Raw genomic sequence first — 25,661 nt, forward strand, 5'->3', positions numbered from 1 at the left:
GTCTCAATTTAAATGCAAAGCCCACTAATAAGCAAACAGCAAGTGAAGATTTCCTGACCTTCCTTCAGTATCTTAGGCTTCAATAAAATCCCTAAAGTTGTAAGGAAAGCATACAACATTCTGATTTCTTCAATTACTCATAATCCCCTGCTGCTGCTGCTGCTGCTAAGTTGCTTCAGTCGTGTCCGACTCTGTGAGACCCCATAGACGGCAGCCCACCAGGCTCCTCTGTCCCTGGGATTCTCCAGGCAAGAGCACTGGAGTGGGTTAATACCCAGTAAATCTAAAGTAGCAAACTCCCAGGACCTATGACCCTGCCCCTGAGCTTCTGTCCCCAGAGGAGAGACAGGTGTGAGTGATCAACTGTCCTGCGACGTTGGCTCTCGTGGAGGCCCAGGGAAGCAGAGGATTAGGGCTGGGTTCCTAGATGCCAAGAACTCTAGTCTCTGGAAACAAATGCACTGATTCATTCATTCTGTAAATATTGATGGACAGATGGCTAGATACCAGGAGCTGTCCCTGGTCCTGGAAACACAGTCATGAACAAAAGAGCAAAACCCTTGCCATCTTCGAGGTGGTGCATAAGGAGGGACTCCATAAATAACTGCACTAAAGTGGGCTCTGGCTCAGCCTCTGGGGTGACCTGAGTGGACAGGGGAAAAGGAGAATGTCAGAGGAGCCAAGAGTTGGGAGGGTGGATATTCCCAGCCCAGGGAGACAGGCTTTGCTGAGACCACCCTGAGCCTGAACTACACTGACATCTGACTCCTGTTGAGAAATCCAAGGAGAAAGGAGAAGCAATTTACACACTGACTTACTAAGGGTTCCCATCCTCTGAGCCCTGACTGTGCACACCCACCTGTCTCTATGTGCGGGTATGTGTGCATGTGGGGGCATGTGCATGTGTGTGCAAGTGTTTGTGTGTGTGCATGCACATGTGTGTGTATATATGTGGGGGATGTGTGTGCGCATATGTGGGTGTATATACATATATATGTATATGTATATGCAGGTGTGTGCATGCACCTGTGTGTGCATCCATGTGGCAGAGGCCCTGTATGGCAGGCAGAGCAGATGCCCTAGACTTCTCTCCCAGATGACACTGGACCTTCCTACCCATTTGTGAGAAACGTGTGTGAACAGGAACTTGAAAGGCCAAAGGTACGTGACCCAGAGACCCTGCAAAGCTGCAGGGCACCAGCCCTCCAGGTCCACCAGGTCCACCACCATCTGTGTGGATGCCACACAGGCATCTTCCTGGACCATGTGGTTTGAACCCTGGACTGTGGCCCCACCAGAAACACCTGGCCTAGGTGCCTCTAATCACAGGCGTAGAACCGCCAGACTGTGAGTCCTATGACCAGACTGTGAGTCATAATAGACCACGTGGGGCCTCCCTCCCTCCAGTCCCTGTGCGATTCCAGACACAGCAAATAGATAAGGTTATGAATCTTGGCCATGCCCCTCAGCGCTGAAACACAGGAAGGACAGAAGAACAGGACACACAACCCCAAGCCCTGTCCCCAGGTACCAGGTGGAAAGATGCCTGCAGGCTCCCTCTGAGCTGTTAGTCCCTTGGCCCCGGGTGGGTGGGGTGTGTGTCTGGGGGGTGGGGGTGGCGGGGAGGCAGACATCTGTGCACACGATGCTGTCTGTGTTCTGACATGCAACACTCTGGGTATTCAGACATTTCTTTCCACACACAGAAGCTGCTCTGCATATCTGATCTCATGCTTCACCTATGTGTTTCCTGACCGAATCACCCCCTCTATGCTCAGGCAGAGATGAGGGCCATGTCACACACGCCCACCCCAACAAGAGACAAGGCCCTGGGCAGAGCGGGGCTGGGTCACTTGGGAAGAAGCAAAGCCAGGTGTCATCACTAAGTGTGACAAGGAAACCCTGTGACCTGGTTCCAGATAAAACTGGGGACACCCTGACAGAAAAGCAGCAGATCATTTAATCGAGGACAAACAGGTACTCATTTCTAAAGCACTTAATTCTAGAGGTGAAAGCTTTCTTTAATACATGAGCTCCCAGCCATGAGGTAGGAGTTGCCTGTGTGTTATCATCCTGGTTCCAAGGCCAGAAGCTATGATATTTAAATGTCTTTGTTTATTTTGGACTCTAGGAAGGAGACTGGGGTGGGTGGGGTCCTATAAACAACATATTTTTGGTCTGATAAGGATTTGTATAGACTCACATTTCTCTAGCCCTTCTTCACTGTGTGTATTAAGATTTAAGTGAATTAGAAGAGCTATTATTTAAGTTCTTCCTAAGGCAAGAAAACCAACAGAGCATCTGCAGTCCTAACCATCAGGATGAACAATCAATTTAACAGTTGGGGGGAGAATGGGAAAGACAGAGTCATGATTTACTGCTCTGTTTACACCAGGACTTTACTGCTTTTCCTGAGAAGTCAGCACTGTGAGCTGGTACCATGGAGCCACAGCCATTCCCACGTCAAACCTGACTTCCTGTCTTTTGCTGTAAACACACTGCCATCATTCTCATCTAAGATGTGGGGCACAGTCGTGATTTCTTGTAATGGCATCATTTCAAAAACCAATTAATTCGATTAACTCAGTGCAGTTTAATTTCTCTCTTTGTGTAAGAACTTCAAACCAGACCAGCTTCCTCATTGGAGCCTCAGGAAACAGTCACTATTTCTCTATACACCTTCAGGTTCCTGGAAAGCAATGGGGAAGGAGCTACAGGTTTGCAATCACCCGCTTGAAAGACTAGAACTAGAATCCGTGTCTTTCTGTACCTGACTGAGGCACACGTGTCAGATCCCAGCTGACGTGTGAAGCAGCCACGACTGCCAGCTTCCTCCCCAAGCCTCCAGCTCCTGTCCTAGCTGCACTTCCCACTGCCTACTCCCAGCACAGAGAACTTGCAGATCTGCTTCATTTTCATGACTACACGTTGAGTTCCAGAACCTTCCAGACCCTCTGCACACCTACAAATGCAGGCCTGCTGGGGAACATGTACGGGAAAACAACCGCGAGTGACAGAAACACGTCATCACCATATGCCCCAGCTCCACACTGGACTGGCATCTCTCCCATCTGATAACGACACCCTGGGGACCCCCAGATGCACCCCGCCCTGGAGCAGAGAACAAGGGGTTCTTACCTTGCATGGTGGCTTTAGTCGGTTCCAAGAACAGGGTGATGAACAGGAGTTAGATGAGGAAGACAAAGGAGAGTCCGTTGTACCGGAAGGCGCAGGCTGTGGGGAGAGAAGAGGGCATTAGTGATGGTGATGGTGGCCTCTGGCCAAGGAGTCTGGTGGCCATGTGGCCCCAGCGCGTCTTCTGTTAGGAAGAAAACACAGCCGCATCCATCTATGCCCATCATCACGTGGAGCATGGTTAGAGTTGGGGAATGACAGTGCACGGTCCCTGCTCCCATCACCTAACCAGGAGGCAGCACCAGCACCCCTGGAAGGAGGCACGAAATCCATCACAGATGAAAAGTGCTGCAAAGACGCGGGGCAATGGACTGTGAGCACGTGAGGTGTTCAGGGGAGGCTGTGGGTGGAAGGACATGTGAGACTGAAGGGAAAGATGACAGGAAAAAAGGCTTTGTCAAAAGCTCTGTGGCTGGGCTCAACCCCAGTTATCTCAGGCACCTTGTCTGACAAGACAGGCTCCCAGGCTCAAGGCCCCACTCACTTGCTGGTCCATTGAAGAGATTCACAGGATGGAGAAGTGTGGGGATGAACGTTCGTCAGAGAGAATGTGGAGCTGACATAACTAGTCCCTGACCACAAGGAAAAGAAGACATTTCAGACAGATTACTCTGGAGACACATGCCCAGGACACATGACGTGAGTTCACGTCAGTGTCAGCTCACACCAGCACTGCCCCGCGTGCATTACCTCTCACTCTTACCACCCTCCTTGCACAGATCCTGTTTTTATTCTCTCTACACATGACAAAGCAACAGGAGTAGGAAGCACAGCCAGGCTGAGGTTGGAGCTTGTGAGCTCGTCCCGCTTCTGCATCTCCACCAGGAAATCTGGCAGCCTCTACTCCACATCCTCACCTCATCCAAACCTGAGGATGCAGGTTTCCTCACTTATCCCCAGGAAACCACTGGGGTGTCAGGGGGCCAGAACATTCCTTCCACAGGATGCTTGTCACTGTTTTGGTTTTATATAACCTCGTTCTGTAAGGTATCAAATCATTCACACTGGAAATGTGTACACTGAGGACATTCCCAAACACTAACACTGAAGAGGGAGAAATGAGCCCAATCCTGGGTTCTCAGGGCAGAGCTTTTAGTTTCCATTATTTATCACAAAGTCCCAAATGTTTAAGGAGAGGCAGGGACGACCCAGGGGGGTAGTCAGTTCAGTCGCTCAGTCCTGTCCAACTCTTTGCAACCCCATGGACTGTAGCATGCCAGGTTTCCCTGTCCATCACCAACTCCCAGAGCTTGATCAAACTCATGTCCATTGAGTTGGTGATGCCATCCAACCATCTTATCCTCTGTTGTCCCCTTCTCCTCCTACCTTCAATCTTTGCTGCTGCTGCTGCTAAGTTGCCCCAGTCGTGTCCGACTCTATGCGACCCCATAGACGGCAGCCCACCAGGCTCCCCCGTCCCTGGGACTCTCCAGGCAAGAACACTGAACTGGTTTGCCATTTCCTTCTCCAACGCATGAAAGTGAAAAGTGCAAGTGAAGTCGCTCAGTCATATCTGACTCTTAGCGACTCCATGGACTGCAGCCCACCAGGCTCCTCTGTCCATGGGATTTTCCAGGCAAGAGTATTGGAGTGGGGTGCCATTGCCTTCTCCCAATCTTTCCAAGCATCAGGGTCTTTTCCTGTGAGTCAGTTCTTCGTATGAGGTGGCCAAAGTATCAGAGCTTCAACTTCAGTATCAGTCCTTCCAATGAATATTCAGGACTGATTTCCTTTAGGATTGACTGGTTGGATCTCCTTGCAGTCCAAGGGACTCTCGAGAGTGTTCCCTAACACAACAGTTCAAAAGCATCAATTCTCTGGCACTCAGCTTTCTTTATGGTCCAACTCTCACATCCGTACATATGTGATCCCCTGCTCCCATGAATGGACTGGACCTGGGGCTCCAAGTGACCAGAGACAGTGAAAGTACCAGGATCCCTCTTAGGGGCTTCTATCTTGGGTACCCCTGGTCCCTGAGGGGAGTCAGCCACTGGGCTGCAAGTTGTCCCAAGGAAAGGGCCCAAAGGAAGGAGCCGAGGTCTCCAGCCAGCAGCCAGCACCAGCAAAGGAGGAGATGGTGAGCCTGGAAGAGGGCCTCACAGGCTGCACCCTGACCAACCTTGACTGCAGCCTGACTGACCTTGACTGCAGCCCATGAGATCCGGAGCTGAAGGCACCAGCTGAACCTTCCTGGATTCCCCACTCTTAGAAACTCTGCAGCAGGGTTTGTTGCTTTAAGCTGCTAAATGTTTGGGTAATCTGTATGCAGCAACAGATGACTAATGCCCAAACTTTCATTTAAAAAAAAATCAAGCCACTTTATGGATTCCTGTCAATGTATGGCAAAACCAATACAATACTGTAATTAGCCTCCAATTAAAATAAATAACCTTATATTAAAAAATAAAAATTAAAAAAAATCAAGCCACTTCTAAAAATCCACCTTTGTTTATTTTTGTCTGAAATTATCCAGTTTGATTGATGACAGTGGCCTAATTGCTTAATTTTTTGCTTTATTTTATGTGTGATGTTGCCACTCAGGAGTCACCTGAGCTTATGGGCAAAATATGCCTTTGAACTTGTCAGCAAGGCACTCTCAAGCTAGAAAAGCCTCAGCAGGCAAACAGCAACGCTCTCTTACCCAGTGTGATGTTGTCATGGTCCATGACCTGGAGTCACGGAGTACACCTCGTGCCTTTGTACAAAGCTATCAGATGCCAGTACCCACACCTCTCAGAGGCCACGCAGGCACCTGGACCCGAGTCTGCCTCAGGGATTTACTGTGGACACTACAAGTTTTTACAACACAGATCCAGGTGTTCTAGGGAAAAACATTCTTCTCTCTAGCTAAGAATGCACTCTTTCCCACTATTTCTACCTGGTTTCAACCATCCAAAATTATATGGAAATTTCCCTCGAAGAATGACACCAGGAATTTTCCCCAAAAGAGACCTTGCCAGGCTTAGAGAGCTCACAATTAGAAACTGCATGATAACAAGTTATCAAGTAAAGAGCATTATCAACATTAGTACAGACATTTGAACTGTAGACAACAGGACTGGTCTCATTAACAAATTTCATTTTCTAAAGGTGAAAACAGATAGTTCAGGAAAACTCTCTGAGTAGAAGAAAATGTAGATGTGACTTTGACAACTTAGAGTTTAATCAGTATAGAAAAAGAGAAAATCTCTTGCAAATGTGAAGTTTTTAAGATGGCCACATAACATTTATAAAAAATACTTGTGTTGCAACGCACATGTCCTAGTTTACAATGTATTATACGATCACAAAGAGATTTATGCACACTTTGACTTTCACAATAATTAAAGGTAATAATCTCAGACTATGTTACTAAAAATAAGTGCCCTCAGAGCTGAATTTTTAGCAAAAATGTGTCCTCTCTTCCTCAACACCCTTCAGCAAGGCCAAAGAGGCCCTCACCACGAATCGTCTGCAAGATGACTGAGCTTAAATGTTTAGAAACTCCATGTCAACTAAGTACATTCTAAATACTCCTTACAGCCTCAAAATACTTTAAGTTGCCAGACTAGTAGATACACATTATTCAGAATAAGCAACTTCACTACCAAGAGACAAAACAGTGCTGTCAGGTCAGTGATTCTAGAACTTCTTTTTGTGTTTACACTTTCAATATTTTTCCTTCTGCCCTCTGAAGCCACGGATGGCTTTTAAAAGGATGTCCTCCATTGTGCAAAAGCCTTTAAGTTTAATTAGGTCCCATTTGTTTAGTTTTGATTTTATTCCCATTACTCTGGGAGGTGGGTCATAGAGAATCCTGCTGATTTATGTCAGATAGTGTTTTGCCTATGCTTTCCTCTAGGAGTTTTATAGTTTCTGGTCTTACATTTAGACCTTTAATCCATTTTGAGTTTATTTTTGTGTATGGTGTTAGAAAGTGTTCTAGTTTATATCATTTCGCATCCTCTTACTATCAACCAAGCATTCAAAGTCTGACTCGGGTGCAGCCTCAGCAGATATTCGCACCCTGCACTGATCTCTCAGGAGCCCAGACCCAGCTCATGTTTTCTAAGGAGGAAGAGAGGGTGGGTTGGGATAGCAACCAGAGAGAGGGTTAACATTTCAGCTTGACAAGGACCATTTCCTTCGGCTTCTACAAAGTTTGCAATTCAGGAATATGGATCTCTCTAAAGTAGATGTTGTCCTTAAGTGAGCAAAAAAAGAGAAGCATAAACAATCTCTTCTCCACCAAAAATTTTTGTTTTATTATTTAAGTACTGCATGCCTTTCAGAAGGCTCCACATCAGCCATTCATCAGTGCCTCCAGCAAGAATAGTGAAATTTGGGGGGAAAAAAGAAGCAATTAAAAGTGCTTTCAGACACACAGATACAGAGAACAAACTAGTGGCCCAGCAGGGAAAGGGGTGGGGGTAAAATAGGGGAAGGGGATGAAGAGGAAGAAACTGCTGGGTATAAAATCAGATACAAGGGTGTGATGCACAGCACAGGGAATACATTCAGCATGTGAAATTATCAGATGATACTGGATAGTCTAGAAAAATACTGAATACTAAATAAAATACTAAAATACTAAAGAAAAAAAAAGCGCCTTACTAATGAGGTGTCAAATAATTGTGATTTTAACTTTAGGATTTCTAGTGTGAATGATTCTAATTTTCTTGACTACCTAAATCAGAAACCTCTAGAGTATGGTGTCTTTAAAAATAGTTTATGACTACACACTTGTAAGCAAATATTTATCTCTTTTCCTCTTTCCCACCTCTACCTCCAGAGAAAAGTGTGTGTGTGTGTGTGTGTGTGTGTGTGTGTGTGTGTGTGTATTTGGGAGAGGAGGCTATTTAGTCATTGAATCTTAAACGAACTATTTCAGTGCATCCAAGCCCCTTTCTAACACACCTGACCACATCCATACTAAATTTTTAAGCACCTAATTCACACTGGTTCTACATCACCTAATGATAGAAATAAGAGATGCTGAAATAGTTTAAATGTTCCTTTAACAGAATCTAGATTTATTTTCATAAAAATGCTAATAACACTAAGGCATTCAATAAAATAGGTATAAATAAAGGAATATTCCAATGTGATCACAAATTACTTGCCACCTGGTCCTATTTTGAGCCCAGACATGTCAGCGCATCTTTTTATGATCATGGTAAAGTAGGTTATTTCGAGTCTTTGGAATTATTTTTTAATCTTTAAAACAAGTTTAGATGATGATAGAGATGTCTGGTTTTGAGATTTTGTAATTCTGTATTCTCCATTTTCCAAGCTGATATAATGTCAAGTGAACTTTTTAGCCTCAGATGTAATCATTTCCCTGACTTTCAAATGTCCAGCTAGAAAGATCCTGCAGAGGTTTAAGCCCAGTAAGCTGGATGCTCTGACAGCCAGAAAACATCATGGAGACACATATCATGGGGTCGAGGCTGACTGAAGAGGCTGACGCATCAGCAGAGAAAATGCGGTTCTGTTTTTGTTGCTCCTTAGAAATGAAGCTGTGAAACATGACTTGGAAAAGCAGCAGGTCTCCCCATACCTTTGCTTCTGCCATCTGTGCTTGAAGGACCCAACTGGCCCCTCCAAGCAGCTCCACACTCCATGAAGGCCAAAAACAGCACTGTCCACAACCATATGCCTGACACAGTGAGCCCACTGGGAGGTCAAACCTCGGGGTCAAAGGCCAGTGTTACCCCACCAGGCAAGCCACCCAGGCCAGCCGAAGTGCAGGTTGACAGCAGGGAGACCTTGGACAGGCCATAAAGGAGGGAATGATGACATTAACTAGGATATTAGCACCACTGTGGTGGCCGTGGAGACAGTGCCTTGGCGTCCATACCCCTTTGAGGCCTTGGGACAGAGGACTACTGACCATCTCCTTTTTCTGGGAAGAGGTGAGGACATCTAGTTCCCTGGCTACTTCATCCATGAAGAGCAGAGATATGCCAGGATGTTAAATCAATTCTCCAAACGTGGGGGACAGAAGGCAGCGGGTTTTCTTATGGGACTGGCTTTCTGGATGACAGTTTTCCTGCACTCGAGTCAGTATGTCACAGATTGAAATATAAAAGGGAGGTCCATTGTGAAATAATGGGGAAACTGTGAGACCTTTACATGTCACTCGAAACTTGTCCTTGGTTTCCAGACTCCTGGGGAAGCGGGGGTACTATGATTGGAAATTTGATGAGCAAGCCTTATGTCCTTGGGAAGCTAAATAATCTAAATGGGAAAAGAATCTGAAAAAGAATAGATACATGTATATGTATAACTGAATCACTGTACTGTACACCTGAAACTAACACAGCATTGTAAATCAACTCAGTTCAGTTCAGTCACTCAGTCATGTCCGACTCTTTGCGACCTCATGAACCACAGCATGCCAGGCTTCCTGTCCATCACCAACTCCCAGAGCTTGATAAAACTCATGTCCATGGAGTCAGTGATGCCATCCAACTCATGATGATGCCATCCAACTCATGATGATGCCATCTCATCCTCTGTCATCCCCTTCTCCTCCTGCCTTCAATCATTTCTAGCATGAGGGTCTTTTCTAGTGTGTCAATACTTCACATCACGTGGCCAAAGTACTGGAGCTTCAGCTTCAGCATCAGTCTTTTCCAATGTATATTCAGGACTGATATCCTTTAGGACTGACTGGTTTGATATCCTTGCACTTCAAGGGACTCTCAGGAGTCCTCTCCAACACCACAGTTCAAAAGCATCAATCTTCAGGGCTCAGCTTTCTTTAGGGTCTAACTCTCATATCCATACATGATAACTGGAAAAACCATAGCTTTGACTATATGGCAAGTAATGCCTCTGTTTTTTAATATGCTGTCTAGGTTGGTCATAGCTTTTCTTCCAAGGAGCAAGCATCTTTTAATTTCATGCCTGCAGTTGCCATCTGCAGTGATTTTAGAGCCCCAGAAAATAAAGTCTGTCACTGTTTTCACTGCTTCCCCATCAATTTGCCATGAAGTGATGGGACCAGATGCCATGACCTTAGTTATCTGAGTTATCTATTTAAGCCAGCTTTTTCACTCCTTTTTCACTTTTATCAAGAGGCTCTTTAGTTCCTCTTCTCTTTCTGCCATAAGGGTGGTATCGTCTACATATTGGAGATTATTGATATTTCTCCTGGAATTCTTGATTTCAGCTTGTGCTTCTTCCAGCTTGGTATTTCACATGATGTACTCTGCATAAAAGTTACATACGCAAGGTGACAATATACAGCCTTGACATGCTGCTGTACAAATTTGTAACCAGTCCATCGTTCCATGTCCGGAAATAACTGTTCCTTTTTGACCTGATACAGATTTCTCAGGGGGAAGGCAACATGGTCTGGTACTCCCCTCTCTTGAAGAATTTTCCACAGTTTGTTGTGACCACACAGTCAAAGGCTTTAGCATAGTCAATGAAGCAGAAGTAGACCAAATAAACTCCCATAAAATTAAATCAATTAAATTAAAATTCAGTTCACTTCAGTTGCTCAGTCATGTCTGACTCTTTGCGACCCCATGGACCGCAGCACACTGGGCCTCCCTGTCCATCACCAACTCCCGGAGTTCACCCAAATTTGTGTCCATTGAGTCGGTGATGACATCCAGCCATCTCATCCTCTGTCGTCCCCTTCTCCTCTTGCCCCCAATCCCTCCCAGCATCAGGGTCTTTTCCAATGAGTCAACTCTTCGCATGAGGTGGCCAAAGTACTGGAGTTTCAGCTTTAGCATCATTCCTTCCAAAGAAATCCCAGGGCTGATCTCCTTCAGAATGGACTGGTTGGATCTCCTTGCAGTCCAAGGGACTCTCAAGAGTCTTCTCCAACACCACAGTTCAAAAGCATCAATTCTTCGGCACTCAGCTTTCTTCACAGTCCAACTCTCACATCCATACATGACCACTGGAAAAACCACAGCCTTGACTAGACAGACCTTTGTTGGCAAAGTAATGTCTCTGCTTTTTAATATGCTATCTAGGTTGGAAAAGGACATCTTTTTGGGGTGTTAGTTCTAGAAGATCTTGGAGGTCTTCATAAAACTGTTCAACTTCACCTTCTTCAGCATTACTTGGGCATAGACTTGGATTACCATGATATTGAATGGTTTGCCTTGAAAATGAACAGAGATCATTCTGTCATTTTTAAGATTTCATCCAAGTACTGTATTTTTGAACTCTTTATTGACTGTGATGGCTACTTCTTTTCTTCTAAGTGATTCCTGCCCACGGTAGTAGATATAATTGTCATCTGAGTTAAATTCTCCCATTCCAGTCTATTTGAGCTTGCTGATTCCTAAAATGTCAACATTCACTCTTGCCATCTCCTGTTTGACCGCTTCCAATTTGCCTTAATTCCTGGACTTAACATTCCAGGTTCCTATGTAGTATTGCTCTTTACAGCATTGGACCTTGCTTCCATCACCATTCACATCCACAGCTGGGTGTGTTGTTTTTGCTTTGGTTCTGTCTCTTCATTCTTTCTGGACTTATTTCTCCAGTGATCTTCAGTAGCATATTGGACATCTACCAACCTGGGAGGGCTCATCTTCCAGTGTCCTATCTTTTTGCCTTTTTATACTGTTCATGGGGTTCTCAAGGCAAGAATACTGAAGTGGTTTGCCATTCCTTTCTCCAGTGGACCACGTTTTGTCAAAACTCTCCACCATTACCCATGCATCTTGGGTGGCCCTACATGGCATGGCTCATAGTTTCATTGAGTTAGACAAGGCTGTGTTCCATGTGATTAGATTGGTTAGTTTTCTGTGATTGTGGCTTTTAGTCTGTCTGCCCCCTATGGAGAAGGATAAGAGGCTTATGGAACCTTCCTGATAGCATAGACTGAGGGGGAAACTGGGTCTTGTTCTGATGGGCAGGGCCATGCTCAGTAAATCTTTAATCAAATTTTCTTTTTTTAAATTTTTTAAATTGTATTTTATTTTCAAACTTTACAATATTGTATTAGTTTTGCCAAATATCGAAATGAATCTGCCACAGGTATACATGTGTTCCCCATCCTGAACCCTCCTCAATTTTCTGTTGATGGTGGAGCTGTGTTCCCTCCCTGCTATTTACCTGGGAGGTAAACTATGGTGGAGGTAATGAAGATAATGGTTACCTCTTTCCAATGATCCTATGCATGTACTGCTACACTCAGTGCCCCCAACCCTGCAGCAGGCCACCTCCAATCCATGCCTCCACTGGAGACTCCTGGACATTCACAGGCAAGTCTGGCTCAGTCTCTTGTGGGGTCACTGCTCCTTTCTCCTGGGTCCTGGTGCACAAGGTCCTGTTTGTGCACTCCAAGAGTCTATTTCCCAGCCCTGTATAAGTTCTGGCAGCTCTAAGGTGGGGTTAATGGCGACCTCCTCCAAGAGGGGTTATGCCATACCCAAGTCTGCTGCACCCAGAGCCCCTGTCCCTGTGGCAGTCCGCTGCTGACCCATACCTCCACAGGAGATGCTCAAACACAGTTCTGGCTCAGTCTCTGTGGGATCCCTGGATCCTGGTGCATACAAGGTTTGTTTGAGGCCCCTGAGCATCTCTGGTGAGAATGGGGTTTTATTGTAGATATGAATTCTCCCCTCCTACCATCATGCTGAGGCTTCTCTTTTGCCCTTGGATGGGGGTATCACTGTTAACTGACATAAATCTGTTTATTTATGAAATTGTCTTTCCCTCCTAGACATGAGAATAGAGATTTCCACCTGTTTTGTTCCTGGTTACAGCAGACTTCCAAAGAATATCAAACAGAGATGAGAAAGTGTTCCTAAGTGGACAGTGCAAAGAAACAGAGGAAAACAACAGAATGGGAAAGACTAGACATCTCCAAGAAAATTAGAGCTCCCAAGGGAACATTTCATACAAAGATGGGCACAATACAGGACAAAAATCATTAGGTTTCTGTTAGGTGATAGACCTAACAGAGGAAGGAGATATTAAGAGGTGGTGGCAAGAATACACAGAAGAACTATACGAAAAAGATCTTCATGACCCAGATAACCATGATGGTGTGATCACTCACCGAGAACCAGACATTGTGCGTGCTAAGTCAAGTGGGCTTTAGGAAGCATCACTACGAACAAAGCTAGTAGAGATAATGGAATTCCACCTGAGCTATTTCATATCCTAAAAGATGATGCTGTGAAAGTGCTGTACTCAGTATGCCAGCAAATATGGAGAACTCAGCAGTGGCCACAGGACTGGAAAATGTCAGTTTTCATTCCAATCCCAAAGAAAGGCAATGCCAAAGAATATTCAAAGTACCAAATAATTGTGTTCATTTCACATGCTAGCAAGGTAATGCTCAACATCTTTCGAGCTAGGCTTCAACAGTATGTGAACTGAGAACTTCCAGATATTCAAGCTGCATTTAGAAAAGGCAGAGGAACCAGAGATCAAATTGCAAACATTGTTGGATCATCAAAAAAGGAAGAGAATTCCAGACAATCATCTACTCTGTTTCATTGACTGTGCTAAAGCCTTTGACTGTGTGGATCACAGAAAAGAGTGGGAAATTCTTAGAGAGATGGGAATGTCAGACCACCTTACCTGCCTCCTGAGAAATCTGTATGCTGGTCAAGAAGCAACAGTTAGAACTGGACGTGGAACAACAGACTGGTTCCAAATTGGGAAAGGAGTACATCAAGGCTGTATATTGTTACCCTGCTTATTTAACTTACATGCAGAGTACATCACGTGAAAAGTCAGGCTGGATGAAGCACAAGCTGGAATCAAGGCAGGGAGAAATATCAATAACCTCAGATATGCAGATGACACATCCTTATGAAAGGCTGTTGTTGAATGAAAAAAGACACCGGGATTCTTGGCCCCCGGAGGAGAAGAATTCAATGGGGCCAGAGATGAGGCTTGATCGCTCAGAGCTTTTGTGTAGTAAAGTTTTCTTAAAGTATAAAGGAGATAGAGAAAGCTTCTGACATAGGCATCAGAAAGGGGCAGAAGAGTACCTCCCTGCTAGTCTTTAGCTGGATGTTATATAGTCACTAGCAGTCTGTTAATGAAAGAAAGGAATGTCTTAAAACTCAGAATGGCACCAGGCCCCTCACCCATAAGATGCATTTTGGGATAATCTTGGCACCAGATGATTCATCCCGGGCCATAAAATGATTAACTTGAATCTTGAAGAAGGGCAGAGCACCATACAAATAGTTTCATTTACATAGATTAGGGGAACAATATCTGAATATAACATACTGGTTTGTCAAGTAGGTTCTGAGCCAAGAGGCAGAACTGACTTGAAGACAGAGTTTGGGGTAAATGCATAGTACATTAGCATAGCTTAAAATAAACATTTCCATAAGAGAAATGCATTGGTTATCTCTAGGTTTGAGAATAGTTAACTTCAGGTGAAACCAGGTGTCATTATGGCAATACAGTATTTTAAGAGAATCTCCTTTTAAATTTGTATAGAAAAAGGAAAAAATATTGCTAGTTTGTTTCCTCCTGCCAGCTTAAGAGAGATAAAAATGTCTGACACTTGCAGGCCATTTCCTCCATTTGGAGACCCCTGGCCTTCCTGCCTGTTACCCTCTCACTTATGGCAGAAAGCAAAGTTGAACTAAAGAGCCTCTCGATAAAGGTGAAAGAGGCCAATGAGAAAGCTGGCTTAAAACTCAACTTTCAAAAAATGAAGATCATGGCATCCAGTCCCATCACTTCACAGCAAATAGAAGGGGAAACAATGAAAACAGTGAGAAACTGTATTTCCTTGGGCTCCAAAATCACTGCAGCCAAGAAATTAAAAGACGCTTGTTCCTTGGAAGAAAAGTTATGACCCACCTAGACAGCATATTAAAAAGCAGAGACATTACTTTGCCAACAAAGGTCCCTTCTAGTCAAAACTACAGTTTTTCCAGTAGTCATGTATGGATGTGAGAGTTGGACTATAAAGAAGGGGGAACGCTGAAGAATTGAGGCTTTTGAACTGTGGTGTTGAAGAAGACTCTTGAGAGTCCCTTGGACTGCAAGGAGATCAAACCAGTCAATCCTAAAGGAAATCAATCCTGAATATTTATTAGAAGGACTGATGCTGAAGTTGAAGCTCCAATACTTTGGCCACCTGATATGAAAAGCAGACTCACTGGAAAAGACTCTGATGCTGGGAAAGACTGAAGGTGGGAAAAGGGGACGACAGAGGACCAGATGGTTGGATGGCATCACTAACTCAATGGACATGAGTTTGAGCAAGCTATGGGAGATGATGAAAGACAGGGAAGTCTGGTCTGCTGCTGTCCATGGGGTCGCAAAGAGTCAGATATGACTGAGCAACTGAACACCACCACCAACAGTCCTAACACTTAGAGCACAATATCATCCATATGAAGCATTCAATAGATCTTTGTAGAAGAAATTAACTGAGGACCTTAAATTTCAGAGAGTACTATGCCAACCTCACCAGACGACTGCTGCTCAAGAGTTCAACTTTTTCTTTGCAGTCAGCTCAACTAAGGGACCCTGCTTATACCCCAGAGCTATTCCCCTCAGCTCTTCCATCATCCTCCCAGCTTCCAGCAGCAGTCCCTCCTCTTACTCCCTTGTCACTAAAATCCAACATGAATAACTTTCTAATATCAAACACTAAAGAGATGGTGACTTTGCAAATACCTTAAACAAAATAACAGTAACTGACGGTCACAATCACTACTCATCTTCCCCTAAGAAATAATTAGTGCAGACTTGGTGACAGTTTCCAACCCAGCCAACTGTCTCACAATTATCTACACAATTCACACTGCACCAGAGAAGCTGCAGAAAATTCCCCACCCCCAAAAATCTCCCAGCAGAGACTCTCAGCTCTGAGAGGGCTAAACAGTCGGTGTTTAGTTTCAACAAAAAGCCTCAGGCAGCAATTCACAAGAGACATTACCTGGATAATAGACTTTGTTTTATACCAGTTAGATTTAGTACAATTTCTAGAAACTTAAGTTTAACTGGTATCCCTACAAGTGTTTCCAGAACTCTCTTAGTGAAAATTCCTTCATCAGAATTAGTGTAATGGGTTTCCAATTAAGTCTTTTCAAATGAAGTCTTTCAAAATTAAGCTACCATACATCTTCCAGATAACAGATAAAACCCACATACTTTACTGAGGTTTTCACCAAAATACTTGTACCTCAAGGTTCAAGAGCAACCGGTATCATTTTGGAGTTGGAAAACTCTATTTCCTTTTCAACAGTGGAAGAAATTTCCTAGAATTTCAGGATGTAAAGCTGGAAGTATTTCTTACAGAAATATTATGTAAATAAGATCACTTTACATTTGTATATTGATGTAACTTTAAAAATGCACAAGTCCTATCTATGTCTGTCTCAATATTGCATAGCATGTTCACTGAGCTGCCAGGAGCTACCACTCCACACATAACACGGTTCCTAGAGGAAAACGTGTTAAATGCATCCAACAGCCATAAAACAGACAAAAGTTTGGAGTCTAGTGGTTCAAGAGGTGTGGGCCATGAATAACTGGCACATGCTAATCCAGTGGAGGTGTCACACATGACCTTCCATGCACATGTGAGCCAGCACTATCTTGGGCATGAGCATGTTGCACCCCACAGAGGACGCTAACAATGTGAGACGTGGCCTCAGTCAGTTTCTATGTTAAGTTGCCATTAGTGCCACCACAGGGCCTGTCATTAGCTTGAGTGCTTCTTATATACACACTACACATCAACCTTCACCTTAGACAATCTAGACTGGGACTTAACGAAGGTGGGGAACACATTGTCTCCAAATCAGAATTCTGTCAGGAAGAGGGTGGCCCGGGGATTGGGGCAGGCCTGTCCCTACCTCCCATCCTGAGCCAGGCTGCTGCTGCCCTGCCATGTTTGGAAGGAGCTGAGGAAAAGCCAGGTTTTAGCAGGAATCTCAGATGACCCCAGCAAGAGGCTGGTGAAATTCTAGGCCATGGAACGAACCAGAACCAAGACAAACTATACAGGAATCTGTCAAACATGATTCCACAACAAGCAGAAGATGCACAGCACACAAATATATGAAAAACAAAACCTACAGACTATTTAGTTGGCTTAGAAAAATCCATCTTTGAAATACTCTGCCAACAGAAGCAAGAGTCACTTAGCCTGATCTGTGATTCAGAGGCGTCTTGGGAGAAGTGCTATCCAAGGTGAGGTTCTGGAACTTGGCAGGATGATCAGCACAGGGAAATTGGAAATGGCGAGAGGCAAAGCCAAGGCCAGGACAGTCAGGGCATGTCTGCTACTGCTAACGAGTTTGGGTGTTTTGCTGAGGTGTTTGGCTGTAAAGCAAAAAGGATGGAAGCAAAAGTAAGAATACGACAGAGGGTGAGGAACTGAGAAAGCAGGCACACGAAGTCATCAAGGAGGGGCAGGACCTGCAGCCCAGGCAGAAGAGTGAGTCTAGAGCAGACTCGTCCCCATCATGTCAGGAAGCAATGACCGGTCAGCTGGCAACGCCAGAATCCACCTTCTCCTGGACAACCCAGAGTCCATTCCATCCTTGTTAAATATCAGGCAACGAAAAGCATTAGGGACCTTTCCCCCCCCCCCCAGAAATGTTTCCTGGGCCAGATTTAGTTTTTTCCCTAAGAAACCACTGCCACCAAGTTCTCGACACCACAACAGAATGTTCTTCAAGAGGCACAGAGTCAATCTCTACCACATCCAACACCTACGGACCCCAAGAGGATATCTGACACTCAAGTACTATCCCACCTTAGATCTTCCCATAACACCTATAACCAGATAGGTCTATTTTGCTTCACAAAGCAAATTCCTATAACAAAAAGAAAAAGTGGGATGGTGGTTGCGTGACAATTGGATTTTATTTTTTTGAGATCACTGATATCATGAATACAAATACCTATTCAAACTTCTCAAGAGAAGGTGACTTTTCATAGCATCAGGCTACTAGTTACGCTTATAGAGGAAATTTACCAAACAGGATAAAGTTGTGAATGTGACAGGTTTCATTAAGGGTCCAGGACATATAGCTACACATTCACCTAAAACTGAATAAAATATTACTGATGTCACTTTTTCACACTGAAGATTTGAGAACTAATGTTTACTATTTAATTAAACAGCTACATTTCAAATGTTGGCCCAAGCAAGCCTAAAAGTTTAATTTTTGTTAAAATTCCTATTCTATTCCTAAACTGATGTACTCTGATAGAGTACATCTGATAGAGAAAAGCAGTCTGTTTCCACACCTGGAGCAAGTCTTATCTGTAAACAATGGAAATTTTAGAGGACTTAGTTTTTCCTTAGGAGAAGGAGTGATGAGTAATAACAAAGACTGAGAACAGCTGATTTCATAGCAGTTTTTACTATGACCCTAATACAAAACTTATGCCAAGTTTCATCATGAAAAAAATTTTGAGAGATACTCAAAAAAGCTTTGTTTACTCATCCAGTATTTCGTCCTCTCCAAGGATCATAAAATGAGAATCTAATCAGAAAAAGTCAAGAATACAAAGTGCAGTTTGGGGAAGCAGGAATGCGGACTTGCAGTTGATCTTTCCAGTTAGGTGTTAATCTAGCACCATCTCAGAAATTAAGGATGCCAATGGATTTCTCATGGTGCTTAAACATGTCAGATAAAAAAGGACAAGTTAGGCAGGATAAGGAGAATAAAGGGGTCAGAGGTGATGCAGGAATTGGTGGTGGTGCTATTATTATATAATAAAGTCCTCAGAGAAGACAGGGATCTGAATTATGGGAGTCATCACTGTGGAGTTGATATTAAAAATATGACTGAGTGACGGTGCATCCAGAGAGACAGCAGAAAAAAGAAGACTGAGCTCCAGACACTCCCTGCTTAAAGGTCAATGTTTCCAAACATGGGTTTTATATTATATAGGTATAGTGAGGGCAACAGGGCAGGAGATGACAGCCATAGAAGTGATTGGCCAATGTGGGGAGAATTAATATCTAAACAATATCAAAGCTTCCAATCCATGAACATGAATAGATTCCCTACTTAATTCCTGATTTTTTACTATCAGGCTTATGAAGTGTGTGACATACAGCTCTTACACACTTTCTTAAGACTTGCACCTAAGCATTTCATAGGTTCTTTTTTGTGCTAGTACAGAGAAATGTGATTCTGTACATTGATCTTATAGCCTGCAATCTTGCTAAACCACTTATTAGGTCTAGTGGGTTTCTTGTGGATTCCTTGGAATCTTCTCTGTATATAATTTATGTTTATTATTAGGTCATCTACAAAGAAAGATGGCTTTATTTTTTTCCTTCTAATCTGTATACCATTTCTTTGTCTGGCCGTATTGCACTGGCTCATGTTGGAAACAGTGATAAAAGGCAATATATTAGCCTTATTCACAGTTTTAGCGGAAAAGTATTCAGTCTTTTGCTATTAAGTATGATGTAAGCTATATGTTTCATGTAAGGTTATACCAGATTGAAGAAATTCCCTTACATTCTCGGTTTTCTGAAAATTTTTTATCATGAATGTTGAATTTTTAAAAATGCTTTCATGCATCTGCAGAGTTTGTCATATACTTTTGGTTTTCTTATGGGGACTGAATATGGTGGATTATACTGTGATTTTTAGATGTTGAATCACCCTAATATTCCTGGGATAAATATCATTTTATCATATATTATCATTTTTATATATTGCCAGATCCCATTCAGTAATATTTGTTACAGTTTTCATGTTTACACTCAGTTTCCTTTTCTTAACTTTGTCATAATAACACTGGTCTCATAAAAGGCCTTCCGTTACTTACATATATGTGGTCACATCTCTTACAAGGCTTTAGCACAGTTATTAACACAAACCTGAAGGTACATGAATGTTGTTAAGTAAGTCACTCAGTGAAGAGTCTGGCAAGAGGGTGTCTTTTCCTAGGCTCTCTATTTCTTGTCCCTTTTCCTTACCTGAAAACTAAGAAGAGCAAATTCAGTTACCTAGAAAATCCCTTTCCAGATATAAATGTTTATGAAGCTAAATTTACAGAATTTCAGAAGTGTTAGCCAAGTGTGACAGGTATCATGCTCAATAAAATCTTTATGTCCTGGTAAAATTAATCTGGCTTCTTTATGTAATATTTTGAGACTGTGATTTACTTAACCTTCACATTCCCTGTCACTTAGCAGAGCTCTTTCTGTAGGACTAATGTCATAGACCAGTAGATTTCAACCTTGGTGTGCCTCAGCCTCTTCTTAAAAAAAAAAAAAAAAAAAATACTGATATCCTTGTCTTACCTCTCTAACCCAAACTAGATTCATGAGATCTCAGGTTATATCTGCTTAATTTTTAAGGTATCATGGTTTCAAACCATGCTTTGCTTTCTGCCTTCAGTTCACGTTGCTGCCACCAAGTACAGAGGCCTGCCCTTTGGGCAAGTTACACAATATTAGTTCCTCGTCTGTAAAATCAGAACAGCTCCAAATGTTGTAAGCATTAAATGAGTCACATGTAAAATGTTCAGAATGTGGTAAGTACATATAAGTATTAACTATTACTGCTATTTTTAAAAATTATTATTGTCATTGCCAGGTTAGGTTAGCCCAAGCCATTTGTTTATTTGTTTCCCATTTTTAAGTAGTTGCGTGCTGTGCTCAGTCACTCAGTTGTGTCTGACTCTGTGACCCCATGGACTGTAGCTCACCAGACTCCTCTGTCTGTGGGATTCTCCAGGTAAGAATACTGGAGTGGGTTGCCATTCCCTTCTCCAGGGGATCTTTTTGACCCAGGGATCGAACCAATATCTCCTGTGGCTCCTGCACTGGCAGGTGGATTCTTTATCACTAAACCACCTGGGAAGCCCATCTTATTAGTGTGTGTGGGGGGGTCCCCTTTAACATAGAAATAGATCAAAGACACATAAACTCTGTACCTGTTAAGCAAATATATGACCAAAATATTACCGTGAATTCAAGTAAATTGTATCTTACTTATTTCAGCAGCATCTATATACAGTTAAGTCATTCTCTTTATTCAATACAAAGATAATGCTTGGCTTCCCTGTAGATTTTCAGACCCCTGTAACCAATCTGAGCCTGCTCCCCACTCCTCTTAAGGTTCTGAGTTCCACTGGTTGTGACCTACTGCTCCAGACATATCAAGCTGCCTTGGATTGTCTCAACACGCCACGCATCTTCCTGACTTCCTGCTCTCCTTACTGTACCTTCTACCTTCAACACCCACCCATATGTTTCTCTATTTAGACCATGGAGTCATGAATATGAACAAAATCCTCTTAACCCACTGGCCTGAGCTTTCCCTACAGTTCGTTAGTGAGGAATTGAAGGTGCCATCCAATTAAGTGCTCTGCTCACTAACAGGAACAACAATGAACAGGTATGATTTTTTAAACAGGATAGAGGGAAGGTCAGGGAGAGAGAGCAGAGGGCAGGTGAATGAATGGAGGTCTGTGGGCCTCAGGGGCATCAGAATGCCAGCACACATCCAGGAGGGCACACTGGCCAGGACCACAGGGCACTGATCAAGCCCAGAGAGACAGACCCAATGCCAGGCCCTGGCTCCACAATAACAGCTCACCCAAGTTATACTCCAGGGTCACTAGGCAAGATCAGTGGGCATGGGAAAGAGCCACCCTGACAGAAGAGCCCAGGGTCAAGGGCCCACAGCACCCACCATATCCCCAAAAGCTATCTTGCAGAGGAGCAAGGAGAGAGCACAGACAGACTGAACCATTTTACCAAACTATGCTCAGGAGCTAATCAAAGAAGTTTTTAAAAATCTGCTTGCTAGAATAATTTTACTTGATTAGGCTAAAATTATGGGGGCTTCTCTTCATTCTTTCTGGTGATCCAGCAGGACAGAGGCTCATGTGAACAGCAAATAACAGACCGCTTAGAGAAAAACAAAGTTACATTTTTCTTTACCTGCCTGAGTGCAGTGTGATTTAAATTTTAGCAGTCCTCTATGACTCTTTTAACAGCAGCATAAATGTTAGTTGCCCTGTAATTGGTAGAATACAGTTTTATGTATCATGATTCACAGACTCAGTTATTCACAGCACCACCACTCCCTCCCCTGGCAAGCTGGGAGGGCTGTAACACAGGTGGCTGAATGAAAACAGCCAAGATGACACACAGCCTAAATTCTCCAACAAGTCAGTGTTAAGAGAGAAACATGTTTTACTCGTCCTGAAGGAATTATTAGGCTGCCTTTCGCTACAGTGAGACTTCAATATTCCTACCCTCCTCCACTTTTCCTCCCCCCTACACACCAGTAGAATAGAGTTAGAAAAAAAGTACATTCTGGTTGACTTGATTTGGCTTTCAGTTTGAATAAGTTACCACAACTGTTCTTTCTTCCCCCGGAGATTACCCTTGACAACCAATGCACTCATTTCTTTCAAATGATCTACTCAGCTTAGATTTAAAAGTTATTTTGTATAGAAGAGGAGTTTTTTTTCTTCACATGAGACTAAAAACCTGCAATAGTTCCATTTTCCTGATTTAAACATTTTATTTTAATGGGAAAAAAATCTGTTTCTTTTTAAAAAACCCATTCTTAAAGAACAGAATTATATTTACAGAGAGACAAGAGGTTGGAGAAGGAAATGGCAACCTATTCCAGTGTTCTTGCCTGGAGAATCCCATGGACGGAGAAGCCTGGTAGGCTGCAGTCCATGGGGTCGCACAGAGTCGGACACAACTGAAGTGACTTGGCAGCAGCAGAGACAAGAGGTAGTTTCCTCGCATAGTGTTAAAGGGATTAGAGAGAAGACAGCAAATTAGAGGAACCCCAGTGTGGAACTGCACAGGCAGAACTTCAGAGCCTTCAGATATCAAAAAGGTATTGAAAGAACCACAGGACTGGGTTTTCAGCTTGTGGACATACAATGTAAGTTAATGAGTCAAGAGGACTTTAGAGGGCATTTCACTAGAATGGGTAAAAATGAATGGATAATATAGTGGAATGGATACCATAGGATACCAAGAATGACACAGGAAAATGGAAAAAAAAATTTTTGATACAAACAGCAAGAGCAGTAAAGTACTAAAAGTGAGGGCTTCACTGGCTCAGATGGTAACAAAACTGCCTACAATGTGAGAAACTCAGGTTCATCCCTGGGTCAAGAAGATTCCCTGAAGAAGGGGATGGCAACCCACTCCAATATTCTTGCCTGGAGAATTCCATGGACAGAGGAGCCTGGTGGGCTACAGTGCATGGGGTTGCAAAGAATCGGACACGACTGAGCGACTAACACACACACTTGTGTCCATTACACAAGGCTGCCACAGACTGCAGACATCACAGAAGCTCTGTGCTCAAGGTAGGACTTGGGCTCCCCCTTGAGGGGAGGGAAGAACCTGACCAGACAAGGAAACAGCAGAACTTTACAAGGGCATGAGGAAATAAACAACCGTAGGATTCAGGCTACAATGAACGGAGATCACAAGATTGGAACAGAAGTTATGATGGGATCATAAGCACTGAATCTTAGGAAGAGCTGTGACAACACAACTGGAAAAGGATGATGTCCCTGGACACCTTCCTTTTCTCTGACTATAGTTCATTCTGAGTCTGGATAATCTAATCTTTGATTAGGTTAAAAAAAATTTGGCCCAAAACATTTTACCAGAGCTTAGAAGTTTGCTTATACCTCTAGTACAGAGGAAAAAAAAGATATTTTCTCTCCAGAAGAGACTTGCAGTGGGTTCATTAATTTTGTCTTTTCATAGTTTGTACTTATAATATGGGATTAAACAGGTCTATAGCTCCCCACTGCCAATTTTCCCAGAGGAATTACCATTCCCAAATGTACACGATCACACCAAGAGAAAAAGAATGTGCTGACAATGCACGCTACAGTGACTGTCAACTCCACAGGCATAGCACTGTGTGTGGTGATCGGAGTGACAAAAGACTGCAAGTAATATGCAGTTAATACCAGGAACCAAAATTTTTCTAAGAGTTTCATTTTTAGAACCTACACCAGACTTAGGGTTTCCCTGTAACAAGGTCCTCTCACTGGCATTCCAATCTGCTTCCTCAGTGGGGGAGAAAGGAGTGGAGCTAAACCATGAGGACTGCTTGCAAGTTTACTGCAGACCCCCTTATGCCCCCATTACTCTGGGTACACCCATCAGGACTGCACACACTTCTGAGTCCAGGATAGGAAACAGTTAAGAAGAGCTGCCAGAGAATGCCAGTCCACGGAGTCACAGAAAGTCACAACCACCTCTAGCTTAATTCGACTCCTTCTTAGAAAGCTTTTTAAAATTTGCTGAAATGCTCCTTGACTTTTCCTGGGAAACTTCTGGCCTATATTAAAAGCATGCTACATTAAAGAAAATTTTCCATACTTAGTCGAATGATGCATCCTATTTGAATTTGCTTTACCATGGCAAGGTGTTCTGTGAACAGTTGTGGTGCCAGTGGCACTGAACTGTAACCATTTCAGAGTCAGTCTAACAATTTTATAGTTTCTGATTATCACATCTCAGAAGGGAAGCTAGAATGACCCCCATAACTCCTAGGCACACACTCTAGCAGGTGTTAAAAGTGCGGGTATGAGAGCCAGACAGACATGGAACATGCCACACACCACGTGTGTGACCTTAGATAGGTTACCTGATCTGTATGCCTCAGTTTCCTCACTTTAAAATAATAGAAACTATTTTATACAATTCATCTGAAGATGAAATAAGAAATGCAGCACTGTTTATAATAGCCAGGACATGGAAGCAACCTAGATGTCCATCAGCAGATGAATGGATAAGAAAGCTGGGGTACATATACACAATGGAGTATTACTCAGCCATTAAAAAGAACTCATTTGAATCAGTTCTAATGAGGTGGATGAAACTGGAGCCTATTATACAGACTGAAGTAAGCCAGAAAGAAAAACACCAATACAGTATACTAACGCATATATATGGAATTTAGAAAGATGGTAACAATAACCCTGTGTACGAGACAGCAAAAGAGACACTGATGTATAGATCAGTCTTATGGACTCTGTGGGAGAGGGAGAGGGTGGGGAGATTTGGGAGAATGGCATTGAAACATGTATAATATCATGTACGAAACGAGTCGCCAGTCCAGGTTCGATGCACGATACTGGATGCTTGGGGCTGGTGCACTGGGACGACCCAGAGGGATGGTATGGGGAGGGAGGAGGGAGGAGGGTTCAGGATGGGGAACACATGTATACCTGTGGCAGATTCATTTCGATATTTGGCAAAACTAATACAATATTGTAAAGTTTAAAAATAAAATTAAAAAAAAAGAAAAAGAAATATAAAGCACATCACATAGTTCATGACACAAAGTGCATTCTCTACAATCAACCTATTAGTGTCTTATTCTGACATTTCTATCTTTTCTAAAAGCCTGTATTAACTGTTCAATATTGTCTTTTTTTAATCAAGAGTAATTCATTTTTGCTATGGTTGTAGGTGTTTCTCTCTGAACCTATTTTTATTACCCATGACATGAGGATAATACCACTTGTCCTCTAATCTC

At 43.2% G+C, this 25,661-nt stretch overlaps 1 pseudogene; it reads right to left on the reverse strand.

Moving 5' to 3' along the window:
• Positions 1 to 25,661, reverse strand: part of LOC133242544 (piezo-type mechanosensitive ion channel component 2-like) — a 201,052-nt pseudogene that overhangs the window by 122,955 nt on the left and 52,436 nt on the right.

This window comes from Bos javanicus, chromosome X (assembly GCF_032452875.1).
Source record: "Bos javanicus breed banteng chromosome X, ARS-OSU_banteng_1.0, whole genome shotgun sequence".
NCBI classification, from domain to species: domain Eukaryota; kingdom Metazoa; phylum Chordata; class Mammalia; order Artiodactyla; family Bovidae; genus Bos; species Bos javanicus.